The sequence below is a fragment of the Gymnoscopelus braueri genome (genome assembly GCF_963280865.1).
Source record: "Gymnoscopelus braueri genome assembly, chromosome: 9".
In the NCBI taxonomy this organism is placed as follows: domain Eukaryota; kingdom Metazoa; phylum Chordata; class Actinopteri; order Myctophiformes; family Myctophidae; genus Gymnoscopelus; species Gymnoscopelus braueri.
This window is the reverse complement of record NC_137610.1, coordinates 25,283,403-25,298,811: the sequence shown is the minus strand read 5'-3', so window position 1 is coordinate 25,298,811 and position 15,409 is coordinate 25,283,403. Positions and strand designations below refer to the sequence as shown.

Below are 15,409 nucleotides of genomic sequence, written 5' to 3'. Positions count from 1 at the left end.
GTGTGTGTGTGTGTGTGTGTGTGTGTGTGTGTGTGTGTGTGTGTGTGTGTGTGTGTGTGTGTGTGTACTAGTAGAATAGTAGTAGAACGCGTCTCAGTGCGACACTTCGCAGTGCACAACACTGGCACACAACAAAGTAGAACTCAGGCTTTAGGGAGGGTTAAAATGGCCAAATATTGGCTAAAATGGCATTCATAATATAAAAATGGCCGTCCTAAAATTGGGTATAGTGACACAATTAAGTGTGTGTGTGCGGCTGTGCGTGTGCACATGTGCGTGCACGCCGTGCAGTAGTTTTTTCAATGAATTTGCTGGTGGTGTGCCAAGATTTGACTCCCTGTTGGAATTTGACTCCCCTTGGCCCACTCAAAAGCAGCTAAACCATGTGCCTCTACAAGGCTAATGGCCAAGAGCTTATTTGAAATTGCCTTTGTTGGTAATAGAGCTAAGGGGGGTTCCTAATTCCTAATGGCGCGCCTGGTGTGAGTTGCCCATTTTAGTCTCATGCAAGGGGGCCGGGTCTACAAGAAATGCATTAGGACCTTTATACCATGTATTTCTATGGTAAAGATGCGCTAGGAGCGCTCCTCTTCCCAGCACCGCGCATCGAGTTTCAGCGCTCTCGGCATCCAGCCTTTATTGGCGGAGCGCTCTGGATGCCTCAGGTAGAAAATAGTTTGACTGCTGGAGACGAGGGACCCCTCATCAATGTCACTTTCCTACGCAGAGGATGGGAGCGGCACACCCACAAGCGGCAAACAACGAGCGGAGGGCTTGAGGCGTCTCGCTTATAGTGCATGTGTAGCATTCTGGACATGATATACAACGTGCTCAAAAATGACTTTCTGTAGAAACGGCCCCTATTGAGGAAACAGAAAGGAGTGGACCTCCTCTTCCTCCTCTAACTGCAGTGAGAAAACAGGCTGTTGGTTCTTCAGCAGGGTGACGAATGCCAGAACATCGATTGGACTCGCTTGGTGGAAGAGAAATATTAGCTGTTGTCAGACACTTAGAGCATGCTTTAATTGAGGTGATACACACTCATCCACTAGCTCTGGATGTGTCCAACAAGCCTGCCTAAAAACCTCCCATCCGGAACCGCTGGAACCACAGCATCCAACAAGCTGCTCCCCTTACAGTAGACTGCTTTAATAGAGAACCAGATGATGTGGAGCTCAGATGATTCCAGACATGCTTGGAAGCATTTGCGTTTTTTGGACCAATTTTAGGGGTGCTCAAGCACTTCTGAAGGTAACAAAGTGTTGAGGTTTGCTTAAATGATAGCTGGATACTTTTGCAAACAGCATATTCCATTTATATATATATACTGTGGTGTAAAATTCATGTCTTGACTTTTTTACCTCTAATGAAAACTGGAAAAATTACTCTCAAAGGTTCTTCTTTTCACATATGCTGAATTAGATTATCACAACTGTAGTACTCCTGATATGGAAAGTCATGTATTGAAAGCTTTGAGTTCTTTCTTCGTGAACATTTACATAATTAAGGTTGAGAGATTTTCACAACCCCGGGGCCATTGACGCCATTGTATGATTGCATGTATGATTACACTGTAAGAGTCAGTTCCCTATTTAATAGATAATCAAAGAGATGTTTAGATACAAGTTTTAGCCTGACAGCAGTTGTTGTGGTGTTTACCCTTTAAGCTAACCTCTCTCTTTACTATAATGTATCAATGGCATTTATTTTTGTATACGATCGGCAGTAGTATGATATCTCTGCTGTCCGGCAAGAACCAGCTAACTCCAAAATGTTCATTTTTCAGGAAATGAAAAAAAAATAAAAAAAATGGAGTTAGGAGGTTTTGTTCATCATTGATAAGAACAGCTGAATGGACCTCCAAGCTCACAATGAGGTTGGAGGACAAAAGGGGGTGGAGCCTGGAGTCAGCAAAACCAGCTAACTCCACCCCCCTTTGCTGGAAGGGGGGTGGAGCTGGTTTAGCAGAAAGTTTGAGGATCCAATGGAGTTAGCTGTTTTTGTCAGAAGCACTCTTTTTAATACTTTTCATTGCTTCAATATTTGTTTTACCAACACACAGACGTAAAGCGTGTTCAATAGCACTGATTTATGGAAAAAAAATGCAAAAGCGGAAAAATTGAGTTAGCTGGTTTCTGCCGGACAGCAACGATATACTGTGATGCTTGTAGTACCACACTACAGTATATAATGCAGTCACCCCAGCCTGCATCGGGCCTGCTGGCACTGAACCCTCTATACTGGGTGGCTCCACCCAGTATCCCTTAGTGAAGGGATGTGAATACTAGACGAAACCATCCGAGGTGGTCCAGCGATACCTGTACAGTTTTGGGTAGTCAACACTTAGGGATGAGTCGGGGATGAACAACAAGTTATCACAAGGTGTTTGCTAGACACAAATGTTGCTGTGCCTAGATGGAAGAATTATGGTGAATGTAATCTTCACTGATGGACTGTGCATAGAAATGCAACTGTTTGAATTATTATTATTATTATTATTATTATTATTATTATTATTATTATTATTATTATTATTATTATTATTACATTTATTATTATTATTATTAGTTTCACATTTGTGGAACTCATAACTCATGTTACTTAGTAGTAATTCATTAAGAGTATATAGAAAAACATTCATGTATAATTGTTATCTATTGGTCAAAAGGTCTGATCATAGAATTGCTAGGTCACTCTGATTGTTCTTCTGTGATGTCATAGTGCATGAGCCAATCACAGAACACTTCAAAGGGTGTCTCTCCATGGAATAAAAACAGAGGAGGTAGAACGGCCTCTATTGTCTGGGTCTGAGATTTATTGAGATCACTGGCAGGTTGATGTTCTGAATATGCGGGGATGGCTTTGAGGAAAATGCACAGGCAAAATGTCAGCCTGTTTGTGGGTCCAATAAATCCCTTCCTGTCTCTTTATTTTCCATGGACATTAACCTTTGAAGTTCTCAGTTAGAGGTAACTCAATGTCGTCTTTTGGTGAGCACCCACAACCTGGCAGAACAACACTGTCATATGATGTGTGATATGCTGCCCACAAACTTTTTTTTAATTATGAATTTTAACCATTTTACTCCCCATCATTAAGCCAATTACTGCTGACAGGTACTGCAGGAGTACGTGAAGTGACTAATATCACCCTCCCTGGCCGATTTCCCTCCCCTGAAGGGCCCACAAACTTATTATGATGATCTCAGCATCACATTAAGCAATAGCAAAATACTAAGACTTTAATATGTGTCAGCTTCCTGCTACACTGATGTGAAAGATCACAATCCATGTTACAGTATATCCATCAAACCAAAAGGAGTAAGATCCACTATATCAGTGGTTCTCAACCTTTTGAGGCTGCGACCCCCCAAAATAATCATATTTGAACTGGGGACCCCGCAAAATAATCATATTTGAATTGGGGACCCCTCAAAATAATCATATTTGAACTTGGGACCCCCCCCCCCCCCTTCCAAGCACTTGGAATTGTAGGAGTTGAGGCATTACATTTAGGATTTCACTGTACAATGTAAGTCAATGAGGAGCACATTTTCTAATCAGTGGAGCAATTATTTTTGATTTCTTGTCCACCTTTGGAGTTACATCATGGCAAGGTAACTACACAACCCAAACCTCTACCAAAAAAGTGGTCTTGCCCTTTTGAAGAGTCTCTAAAACATAATATCATCCTATCTGCCATGCAAAATATAGCTTTTGGAGATGTGTGTGTGTGTGTGTGTGTGTGTGTGTGTGTGTGTGTGTGTGTGTGTGTGTGTGTGTGTGTGTGTGTGTGTGTGTGTGTGTGTGTGTGTGTGTGTGTGTGTGTGTGTGTGTGTGTGTGTGTGTGTGTGCGCGTGCGTGCGTGCGTGCGAGCGTGCGAGAGAGAGAGAACGGAAAGAGAGAAGACACCGTCCCTTTCTCTTCTAAACGCTTTAGGCAGAGTTCAGTGTAAGTGTGTTGGGATCTTCAGGCAACCACAAAGCTATCCGGAGAAAATTGGAAAATCAATTTTGACACATTGAAACCTGGTTGATTTCCTTATTTGTGGTGTACAATTCTTTCTTGATATGCACATTTATCTCCTCGCTCTGTGATTTTCTCTCCACTTTGTCGGAGACATGGAGGGGCTCTCGTCCATTATTACGCTACACGCTGGGTAAGAAAATCGATGAGAGATTCAAGAGACTACATTTACAGTTTATCTTTACTCTTTATTAAAAACAAAGAATGTCTATTATTTTTCCGCATTTAAAAAAGTTGATTTATTGGCAAACATTTCCGGACACAATGCTGAGTCTAATCCTCGAAGAACAATTTCATTGTAGATGTACATACATTAGTTGGGTCTAATCCTCTTCACAAGTTGAGGCGTGTGGTTCATTGCTGACCATGATTTTCTTGTTCTTTTCTTTTTACCCCCTTTTTCTCCCCAATTTAGTCGTTAATTAATTCCTCCACGCACACATTTCTGTGTGTTGTCACTGCCTCACTTGCCAGTGAGGAGCCCCCACTGTACGAATATCCAACCCGAAGCACACTACTTGTGCGACTGGTCGGCTACGGCCCTCGCAAAAGGCCGGAGTCCCTGAATCGGTGTAAAGTAGATAATACTCAGACCTACTCAAACCTGTGTCTTTGATGGTTTTTATTTACTAACACACAAATACAAACATACATTAACACACCCAGCAGCCAATCGTGCTACTAAGCGGCCAGTTAACTACTATCTCAGTCAACTACAACCTTGCCAGTAGGCTCACATTCTACTAACAAAGTCTAGCCAGGTCTGGCAGTCAGGTCAGACAGGTTTTAAACCTACAGAAAGATTGAAACACAGAAACAATAATGACAATATTACCGACATGAATCTTCCCACAAACAATAAACATCAGCATATATGACCATTAATCTTCGTGTATCAAGTGCTTTTCTACTCACTACTGATCTGTTGAGGGACTCCAAGAAACTGAATTCTCTCCCCAAGTTTCCTCAGGGAGACAGAGAGATGCCACCACCTACCATGTCATGTGACTTTCTCCTCCTCTCATCCCCCAAAAGTGGCCTGGGTCTCTCTCTCTTTCCAGATAAGAGACTTTAAGGTATTTTTATGACCCTCAGAAAATCTAAGCAAGGACCCACAGTATGTGCCTTTACTCACTGGGCAAATACGATGAGCACCCAGCAAGTGTCTTTCTCCTCCCCCATAACATCAGGCATCAGGCATGTCATTTGAGCCTCTCTCTCTCTCCTCTTTGAGATAAGGGAATGGCACGGAATTTACGACCTACAACCCTCCAACAAGCAGATGTATCTACCCCTTTCTGTCTATGTTGGCCTACCACTCTGGGAAATCCTAAATAAGCAGTAAATACACACGTCATTATAATCATAATAATATCACAGGCGTCGGAGGCATGGAATAACTCTACACCTCCCACCCGGCCTCCGCGTCGGATGACCCGGAGGCCGCAATAACCTCTCACATTCACGGCCCACCCATATGATAATCCTCCCCCACTGGCAGCAGGAAATGGCTACAATCCATTGACCTCTGGTTTATGGCTCAGAGAACACACTAGGTAGGTCGCCCCTTAGTGAGTGAGGCACCGCCTGGCATAGTAAGCCATGTACTTCACACATGTCTAACTAGGTACATCTTACTTTTGATCTGTAAACCACTCCGACCCCATACCCGGAATAGCCCACATGTCACAACTTAAAAAGTTACGTACTTCACACATAACATGAATTTATGCACACCACACACGTTCAACATAAATCCCCCAATCCAAATTGTTTAAGTAACAATACTTATTATTCGAAAATTGTTCCCACCATTGGACTCTAAATTAACTGTACTACAACAACAGCAAATTATCACCAATTGAATTAGAAATAATTATTTGTCACCTGTTTAAAATTTAAGAGTTATTTTAACCCAGAAAACAAAATAATTTGGTATGTAGTTGCCTGTCTACATTTACCATGAACACTACAAGTCCATCTTTTTGGAACACTCAAGTGTTTTCCCCCCACTTTAAACCCCTTTCAATCCTGGGCAAAGTTTTTTCTTTTTTAAATGCTTAAAATTAGCAGATCTACAAGCTCCTCTTTTGGAACACTGATGTGTCCTTTTCCTCCCACTTTAAACCCCTCTCAATCATGGGCAAAGTGTCTTAAACGCTTCAAAATAGCAAAATAGCAGATCTACAAGCTCACAACCTGGCAGGTCAGCCATTTAGCCATTTTTGCGTGACATCATCGTACAACTAAGTATAAAAGAGATTAAGTGGTGAACATAACCTGTCTCAATGCACCCCACTCAACCCCTTTCCATCACAACTTAGAGGTAGGCAGTAAATTAATACTCATCATCATCATCATGCAAGTTATTCAAATCCTCGTCATAATTGCATACATTTTTAAATGGCTCCATCCATTTACCTGTTACAGGCACATCATAAAGGGTCCTAAATTACCACACACACAGTAAGACACTTTAGACGTCCTTCGATGCCGCATAGCACACATTTGGAAATGGCTCCATCCATTCACATGTTAAGACACATCACAAAAGGTCCTAAATTACTACAACAAAAGTAGGACACTTCAGACGGTTTCTTTTTTGGTGCTGCGCATAGCATCTTTTCCCACCCGAGTGCACCTACGTACCACTGCCAGCTGACCATACACGGACACATAGGCCCACCACCTTGTGGGCCTCTGCGCCAGTCATGCTCAACCGCAGCTGTCCAGGTTGCATCGGTGTGGCACTGGCCTTATCCAAACCACCGCCACCCCCTGCGGAGGGTAGCAGTGGAGACGTCAGTTTCTCTGGCAGTGTTCTTTTGCCGCCGCGAAACGCAACCCCACCTCCAGCCCGCACTGATGACTGTGGTGGGACAGTGACTTTCTGCTTCACCTTCTTCTTCTTCCCTCGCAATTTCCCCATGACCCACCGGACTGGTGCGAAGAGGTCAGGAGGTTTGCATATTTCACAGTCACATTTTTTCAAGAGGTCAGGAGGTTTGCATGTTTCACATTCGCATATTTTGACCTCGACTGGTCTGGCTCTTGTCGCTACTGACCTCCCACCTTGGCCCAACAGGGCTTCAGGCTCGGGGCAAAGGCCACCTTTCTTAGGTGGTGCCACGACGCTCTGCACTGGTGTGGTGACGGAGTGTGGAGTGGAGTTGGTCTCCTCCCCCTCGGCCTTCCTCGTTGGCTTAGGTAGTGCCACGCCGCTCTGCACTGGTGTGATGTCGGTGTGTGTGGCGGTGTCGGTCTCCCCCTCGGTTTTCTCCGTAGGCGTCTCTACCTCGACCGTCACGCCCCCCACGGCCTCGTCCACGGGGGCTACTTCATCGACCATCTCCTCTGCAGCTTCTCTCGCGATCTCCAGTGGCACCTTCCCCGCACCCGCAGCTTCGTCTGCGGGAGCAGCAACGCCGTCTGATTCGACCTCTGATGTTACTCCTTCCTCGGCCGCCGACGGTTCCTCTCCGCCGGCTGTCACGACCTCCTCGGCGCCTTCCCCGCGTGTCGTGATGAGTAGATCTCCCTCTCCGGGACGGCCCGAGTCTCCTGGCTCGCCCCCGACTCCCGGGAAGATCTGCTCCATCCGCCCTGCGTCAACCACCCGATCAGCGGTGGTAGCGCCTTCTGGCGGGTCAGCTTGTTGGACTGCCGGGCGGTGGTCCTCCCCCTGCTGTTTACTAACTCGGAGGACCGCCCAACTGTCCATCAGTCGCTCCTTTCGCCCTTTAAGCACCCAGTACTTGTTGGTCATCTCGGTTGCTTTGAGCTCAGGAACAACGTTTCTCCATTTCAGCACGGCTTCTTCAAGATAAAGGAGTGTCCTATCTAAAGCACGCCCCTGCACGCTTCGTCGTGCACTGGACGCCGACTTTAAGCTAAGATCCTTCACCCTCACCAAAGCACGCACAATATCCTGAACAAGACAGTCTATTTCCGGCTCCACATAGCGCGATAATAGGGCCACTTCGACCTCCTGATCTGTCTTTTCAAACTGTCCTATACAAGTTTCCCACCGGTCACACACATCGGCCACCGTTGCCGCGTGTGTGCCATCATCACCTTCTTCTAAGGCGATAACATAGTCCCTGGCAGCATCAATGAGTGTATCGTACTCTGCTCTCAGTGACTCCCTCTCTCTGACTAGTGTTCTTGCTGACCCAAGATCCATACTGTCAGTCATCCACTGCAATGTCATCCCAAAAGCCTTATGTGCTGCCTCCCACCTCTCCTGTAACTCAACTAACCCTCCCATCTCACTCCTCTTCCCTCCCACTAAAAGTGTTCTCTGGACGGCTTGAAAGACAGGCTACTTAGTTAGTTATAAGTCATTAGGCGTAACAGCACCCAGTTAGCATTTTGGTAGGTAGCAGTGTCACCCTTTGTTGTTAGCTCGCATCTGTGTACACTAACAACAACAATAGGCTAATAACGTTGAATAATTTAACCCCTGATAACTAATCCTGATCCTAGTATCACATACAGTTAAATAACGTTATCCCTGACTTAACATCACATACAGTAAACAATGAAAACCCCTGATAACTAATCCTGTTCTAGTATCACATACAGTTAACATTGAAACCCCTGATGTTAAACTAGCCTAACCCAGCATCACAGTTAGCTTGCAACCCCCGAGGCTAACCGTGTTGGCTTAGCTAGTTAGCTTTAGCTCCGTGCCACACTTTGCTGTGCCACGGTAGCTATGCTAGCCAGTTAACCTCCCTTTGTCCTCTGCTCCGACGGTGATCCGCCGCCTTGTCTATCTACTTCTGACTTCCTTCAAAAGTGGCCTAACTTCGTTCTTATTGCCCTGGTCCAATAACCCAGAGCAACAAGCTGTTTATAGCCGTGATAAATTATTATTTAACACGGTTATAAGCGTAACCTGCTCCAAAAGGTCTCTGACTCCATTCAGAGACTATCAGGTTACTATTTGTCTAAACTACTTCAATCACCTATAGGCCTTAATTAAAAGGCCGATAGTAGTTCAAAACTGCATGAATTTCAAACCACTTCAACTCCCACTAGCCTCACCTTTAAGAGAGCAATAGTTAGGCCAGTAGTTTAAAACAGTGCAAATCTATAAACCACTATCGGTCAGTGTCAATAGTTCAAAACTGTACGAATTTCAAACCACTTCAACTCCCACTAGCCTCACCTTTAAGAGAGCAATAGTTAGGCCAGTAGTTTAAAACCGTACGAATTTGTAAACTACTTCGACCACCTATATGCCTTAATGAAAAGGCAGACAATAGTTTAAAACTGTACGAATATCCAACCCGAAGCACACTACTTGTGCGACTGGTCGGCTACGGCCCTCGCAAAAGGCCGGAGTCCCTGAATCGGTGTAAAGTAGATAATACTCAGACCTACTCAAACCTGTGTCTTTGATGGTTTTTATTTACTAACACACAAATACAAACATACATTAACACACCCAGCAGCCAATCGTGCTACTAAGCGGCCAGTTAACTACTATCTCAGTCAACTACAACCTTGCCAGTAGGCTCACATTCTACTAACAAAGTCTAGCCAGGTCTGGCAGTCAGGTCAGACAGGTTTTAAACCTACAGAAAGATTGAAACACAGAAACAATAATGACAATATTACCGACATGAATCTTCCCACAAACAATAAACATCAGCATATATGACCATTAATCTTCGTGTATCAAGTGCTTTTCTACTCACTACTGATCTGTTGAGGGACTCCAAGAAACTGAATTCTCTCCCCAAGTTTCCTCAGGGAGACAGAGAGATGCCACCACCTACCATGTCATGTGACTTTCTCCTCCTCTCATCCCCCAAAAGTGGCCTGGGTCTCTCTCTCTTTCCAGATAAGAGACTTTAAGGTATTTTTATGACCCTCAGAAAATCTAAGCAAGGACCCACAGTATGTGCCTTTACTCACTGGGCAAATACGATGAGCACCCAGCAAGTGTCTTTCTCCTCCCCCATAACATCAGGCATCAGGCATGTCATTTGAGCCTCTCTCTCTCTCCTCTTTGAGATAAGGGAATGGCACGGAATTTACGACCTACAACCCTCCAACAAGCAGATGTATCTACCCCTTTCTGTCTATGTTGGCCTACCACTCTGGGAAATCCTAAATAAGCAGTAAATACACACGTCATTATAATCATAATAATATCACAGGCGTCGGAGGCATGGAATAACTCTACACCCACCGAGAGGACGTAGCACCTCCGTCGTCCTACTCCCCCCCCCACACTCCCCGCTGACAGCGGGTGCTGCTAACACGTGCTTCCGACAAGTTTCACCGTTTTACCGCGTCTTCAGCAGCCATTGATTGATTGATTGATTGAATACTTTATTTAGAAAGACATGGTAAAAGTACATGGAAGTACAATTCACAATACAAGGTCCTCTAAACTGGATCGCTCATGAAAGCACTTGGCTTATTGTTTCGGCCTGGCGAGAGAGTATGTTTTACCCTCCGTGTGTGTGTGTCGGTGTGTCGGTGTGTCTGGGTATGTGTATGGGTAGGTTAAGACTTTGACAGGGGCCAATTTGGAATTGCAGCCTCCTGAAGGTGATTCTTTAGGGCAGTTTTGAAAGTGAGTAGGGTTTTACACTCCTTTACTCCTTTGGGTAGGGCATTCCACATTTTTGTTGAATAGCGTGAGAAAGAGTTCATTCCCTTATTTGTGCCAAATCTGGGTTGAATATGATCAGTGGAGCTGCCTCTGGTGTTATGATTGTGGACTTCATTTACGTTTTGGAATTATTTTGACAAATACAGGGGGATCCAATGTTGTGTCGAATCTTGTAGACCAGGCCCATAGCAAGTTGCCGTACTCTGTCCTCAACCTGGCCACTGTTTCAATATTTCGCCGCTTCCAGATAGTAGTCTTCTTTCACTTGCCCCCCTGACGTTGGTGCCCAGTGCTGCAGCACTGTAAGTCCTTGCATTAAGCCTGCATTGCGTGGCTTCCCTCGATAATACAGTTTATTGAGTCATTACAGACAGTCATCTACAAACACAGATGGATGCATTACAATAGTGTCATTACAGACAGTCATATACAAACACAGATGGATGCATTACAATAGTTTCAGAATCACTTATCAGCTCAACTAATGAGTTTACACTTAAACTACAATTAAGACTCCAAATTAAATTCTACATGAATATCACTGACAGTATGGTCATGACATACTGAAGTAGAGTTTTATATTTCATCTGTTTCCTCTTTGTTCATATAGACATTTATTGTCTCCGCCAGGCCGAAAGGCATGGCGAGAGAGTATGTTTTACCGTCCGTCCGTCCGTCCGTGTGTGTGTCCGTGTGTCACATGGGCCTGTTATAGCGCCACCTGGAGGCCGATTTGTGCAAAACCAATTTTTTTACATTACTCCTACAGATTTTATCCAAACGTCATGCAAATCGGTACACAGTATCTCTATAGTCATGTGATCAACACCGATCTGTCCGATTTCCCATATTCCATCCTCATTGGCTAAGGTTCGCTTCCAAAATTTGCAGGATTGGTCCGTTTTGAACAAAATGCCTCAAATCATGAACGCAGCTTGCGATTTCCGTGAAATTTCATAAACACATTCCCACTAGGCCAAGGAAGAAATGCCACCCTTTTTCACATTGGCCTGTTATAGCGCCACCAGCAGGTCTAATTTAGCAAAACACATTTTTGGAACAAAATGCCTCAAATCATGAATGCAGTGTCCAATTGCTGTGAACGACCTAAGAATAAATGGCACCCTTTTCATATTGGCCTATTATAGCGCCACCAGGAGGCCACAATAACCTACCTGACCTGGCGGAGACCTGTGCTCCGAGGAGCACTTTTTCTAGTATTTAATCTATTTTTGTTTCCTTTCATTAAACCTCCTAATTCCTATAGAAGGTGACCAGTTTTACTACATCATTGTCCATCATTGTCAAAATCGACCACATACTCACAAACCTCAACAATTTTTTTCAAAATGTCTCTATGTTTTAGATATGTTTGGCATGACATGTCTATATACAATAATCATTACAGAATGTACCTCATCTTTGTAAGTTAGCTAAAACTCACAGTTTTACGATTAATTGATAAACGTTTTGTTCTACATGCAGCACTTGTAAGGAATTACTTTTCCAGTCGTATTGATACGCAAATTTGTATAACTTGTATTAGAATAATAGTAATTTTGGATCAAATAAGTGTAGTGATTTTCAAATGGGTCTTTTCCACACCATTTCAACGTGGCAGTGAATGATTTTTTTTTAATCTATAATGATATATACTAAAGTATACATTGCATGCAATAATGTACACTACATTTACTAAGGAGGTAAATTTGTGCCAAATCTGGGTTGAATATGATCAGTGGGCGCCTTCAGTGTGTCACAGCTGAGTGTAACCTGCTAAAGCAGCACCTGTCATTTATCACAGCCTGAAACCACTCTGATCAGTACGCCAGGGGACAGGGGCGATCTCTGTTAATGGCGATAAGTCAAAATTAGACTGGTATGGATATTAGAATTAGCTATGGTCCTTCAAGGTTCATAAGAAGTAAGGAACCACACATGGAATGGAGGCTTACCATACTCACACACAGACACAGAAATTGATGGACGTGTGTGCATGCGTTTGCATACGCATTTGTGTGACAGAGTATGTGTGTGTTTGCGTGTGTGTGTGTGTGCATGCATGCGTGTATGTTTTTATATTCATACAAAGGAGCGTGTTTGTCTTACCTTTTTAATACAATCCTTGCTGATGTGTTTAGAGTGCTTGTTAAAGAAATGTTCTCTGCCAGGGGGAAACCAACATTCAAAGCCAGTTACAATAACAAGACTTACCAGAAGGTGACATTCAGACTGACAAGTGATGCTTAATAACCACAGCTGATGCAATAACAAGATTTATACCTGACAATGAATGCCACACAAAAGTATTCTGTTTTCATACTGTCCATAAATCCTCATTATAACCAATTAAAGTGACATTTAGGCCATTTGACTGAATGTCGCAGCATGAATATACACATACTATTAGAGACGGTTGTGTTGTTGATGTTTCATTTCCTTCATCATCGTCATCTTCTGTCTCATGGAGTGAGCTGTAAATACATAGAATGACACAGGTGATGGGATCAATCAAGACCATTATAGTGGATCAGCTTTTAACTCATTCAGTGCCTAACTTATTTCTGGCAGTTTGGCTCAGAGTGCCAGAGCCAAAAATACATTGTAAAAAAAATGTGCTTAGGAAGCGAGATACAGCCTTTTCAGTAAGATGTTAAACAAGAAGTGAATGGAGCAGCAAATCTTCAAATCATGATATCTTGGGTTCTGAAAAAAAAAATTCATGACGTCATCGACGTCATTGGCACCCTGGGCTTATAAAAATGTGACGTCGGTGATGTACTGAATGAGTTAATTGGTGAACTGGTCCAGTTTTTAATAGCTTATTTGGCGTACTGATCAAAGTGGTTTCAGGCTGTGATAAATGACAGGTGCTGCTTTAGCAGGTTACACTCAGCTGTGACACACTGAAGGCGCCACTGACGCAAGTGTCAGTGACGTGCATCAAAAGAGAAAAAAGAGAAACAAAGAGGTAACGTCAATCCGGGAACGCATCTGTGTCACTTGAGCCACGAACAAACCATGAAAATGTGTGCAAATCTTTGAATATATACATTTTTTATCTCAAATCTTTGCTTCTGGGGGTCCCTGGAACAAAATATTTTGAGATGGGGGTGTCAGTGGAAAAGTGCATATCATTTTGGGGGTCCTTGACATGAAAAAAGTTTGAGAAGACATTTGTAAAATCCCCAGAAGCAAATATTTGAGTTAAAAACGTTTTTTTGCACAAATGATTTTTCAAAAAAGTTGCAGATCTACAAGCTCGTAGTGCTCATAGTGCGGCACTCGGTGCCGTGCTATGAGCTTGTATATCTGCTATTTTTGAATAGCCCAAATCATAAAATAATGGTTATAGTAAAAAAGAAAAAATCTAAAACTAGAAAAAGTGCTCCTCGGAGCACAGGTCTCCGCCAGGTCAGGTACGTTATTGTGGCCTCCTGGTGGCGCTATAATAGGCCAATGTGAAAAGGGTGCCATTTATTCTTAGGTCGTTCACGGCAATTCGACACTGCATTCATGATTTGAGGCATTTTGTTCCAAAAATGTGTTTTGCTAAATTAGACCTGCTGGTGGCGCTATAACAGGCCAATGTGAAAAAGGGTGGCATTTCTTCCTTGGCCTAGGGGGAATGTGTTTGTGAAATTTCACGGAAATCGCAAGCTGCGTTCATGATTTGAGGCATTGTGTTCAAAACGGACCAATCCTGCAAATTTTGGAAGCCAACCTTAGCCAATGAAGATGGAATATGGGAAATCGGACAGATCCGTGTTGATCACATGATTATAGAGATACTCTCTATAATCATGTGATCAACACGGATCTGTACCGATTTGCATGACGTTTGGATAAAATCTGTAGGAGTAATATAAAAAAATGGGTTTTGCACAAATCGGCCTCCAGGTGGCGCTATAACAGGCCCATGTGAAAAATGCAGAGGTTCTGAATTGGCATCCAGGGAGTGTGTGTGCACAGTTTCGCAGTGACCGGGCCAACGGTGCCGGAGATTAGCTGCTAACACACGGACAGGACACACGGACGGACGGACGGACGGACGGACGGAGGGTAAAACATACTCTCTCGCCATGCCTTTCGGCCTGGCGGAGACAATGACACAGTAGTTCCTGGATTGAATGGGTTAAATTACAGCCCTCTGTTCTGGCTTCAGCCCCTAATCTGATCCCTGAGATATAATTCAATGTCAGTTAAAATGCTTGTGTGTCTTTAATTAGAAATCAGTCAATGTGTACTGCACAGAGAGTTATTATATGATACCATTTATATGCATAATAATACAGCACAGGATCCCCATTGATAAAATTGCATATTTCTGAACTGATTCTCTCATTATGATCTCGAGATGGGAAAGACAAGCAGACGAGCAGTTAACATCGTGTCCACTCTGCTAAGTGGACACGATGGTCTCAGTAATGACAGGGAGGTACTGTCAATAGGAGAGCATAGAGAGACGTTCAACGCTCTGCATCTCTTTCTCTCTGACACTTTATCTCCCTCGCTCATTCCGCCTCTCTTCCTGCCTTTAGAAAAGAGGTGCATGCTGGTGAATGGTTGATGGATGAATCAATGTGATGGATCCATATTGCTTCACTCACACATGTTACCATACATGACATACTGTATAATCAAATGTCACTGATGACCAATGGGCACGTTATAAACTGTAATACAGTGTATAAGAAGCCCTTCATGATGTCACCTGTTTAAAGGATGAGTTCCACCTGACAGAAGAACAGAT

At 43.5% G+C, this 15,409-nt stretch overlaps 1 protein-coding gene across 1 annotated transcript in view; it reads left to right on the top strand.

Moving 5' to 3' along the window:
• LOC308092245 (cadherin-13-like) overlaps positions 1-15,409 on the top strand; it is a gene marked incomplete at its 5' end in the record, with an annotated part of 141,355 nt that overhangs the window by 72,932 nt on the left and 53,014 nt on the right. The gene's annotated exons all lie outside the window — the stretch shown is intronic.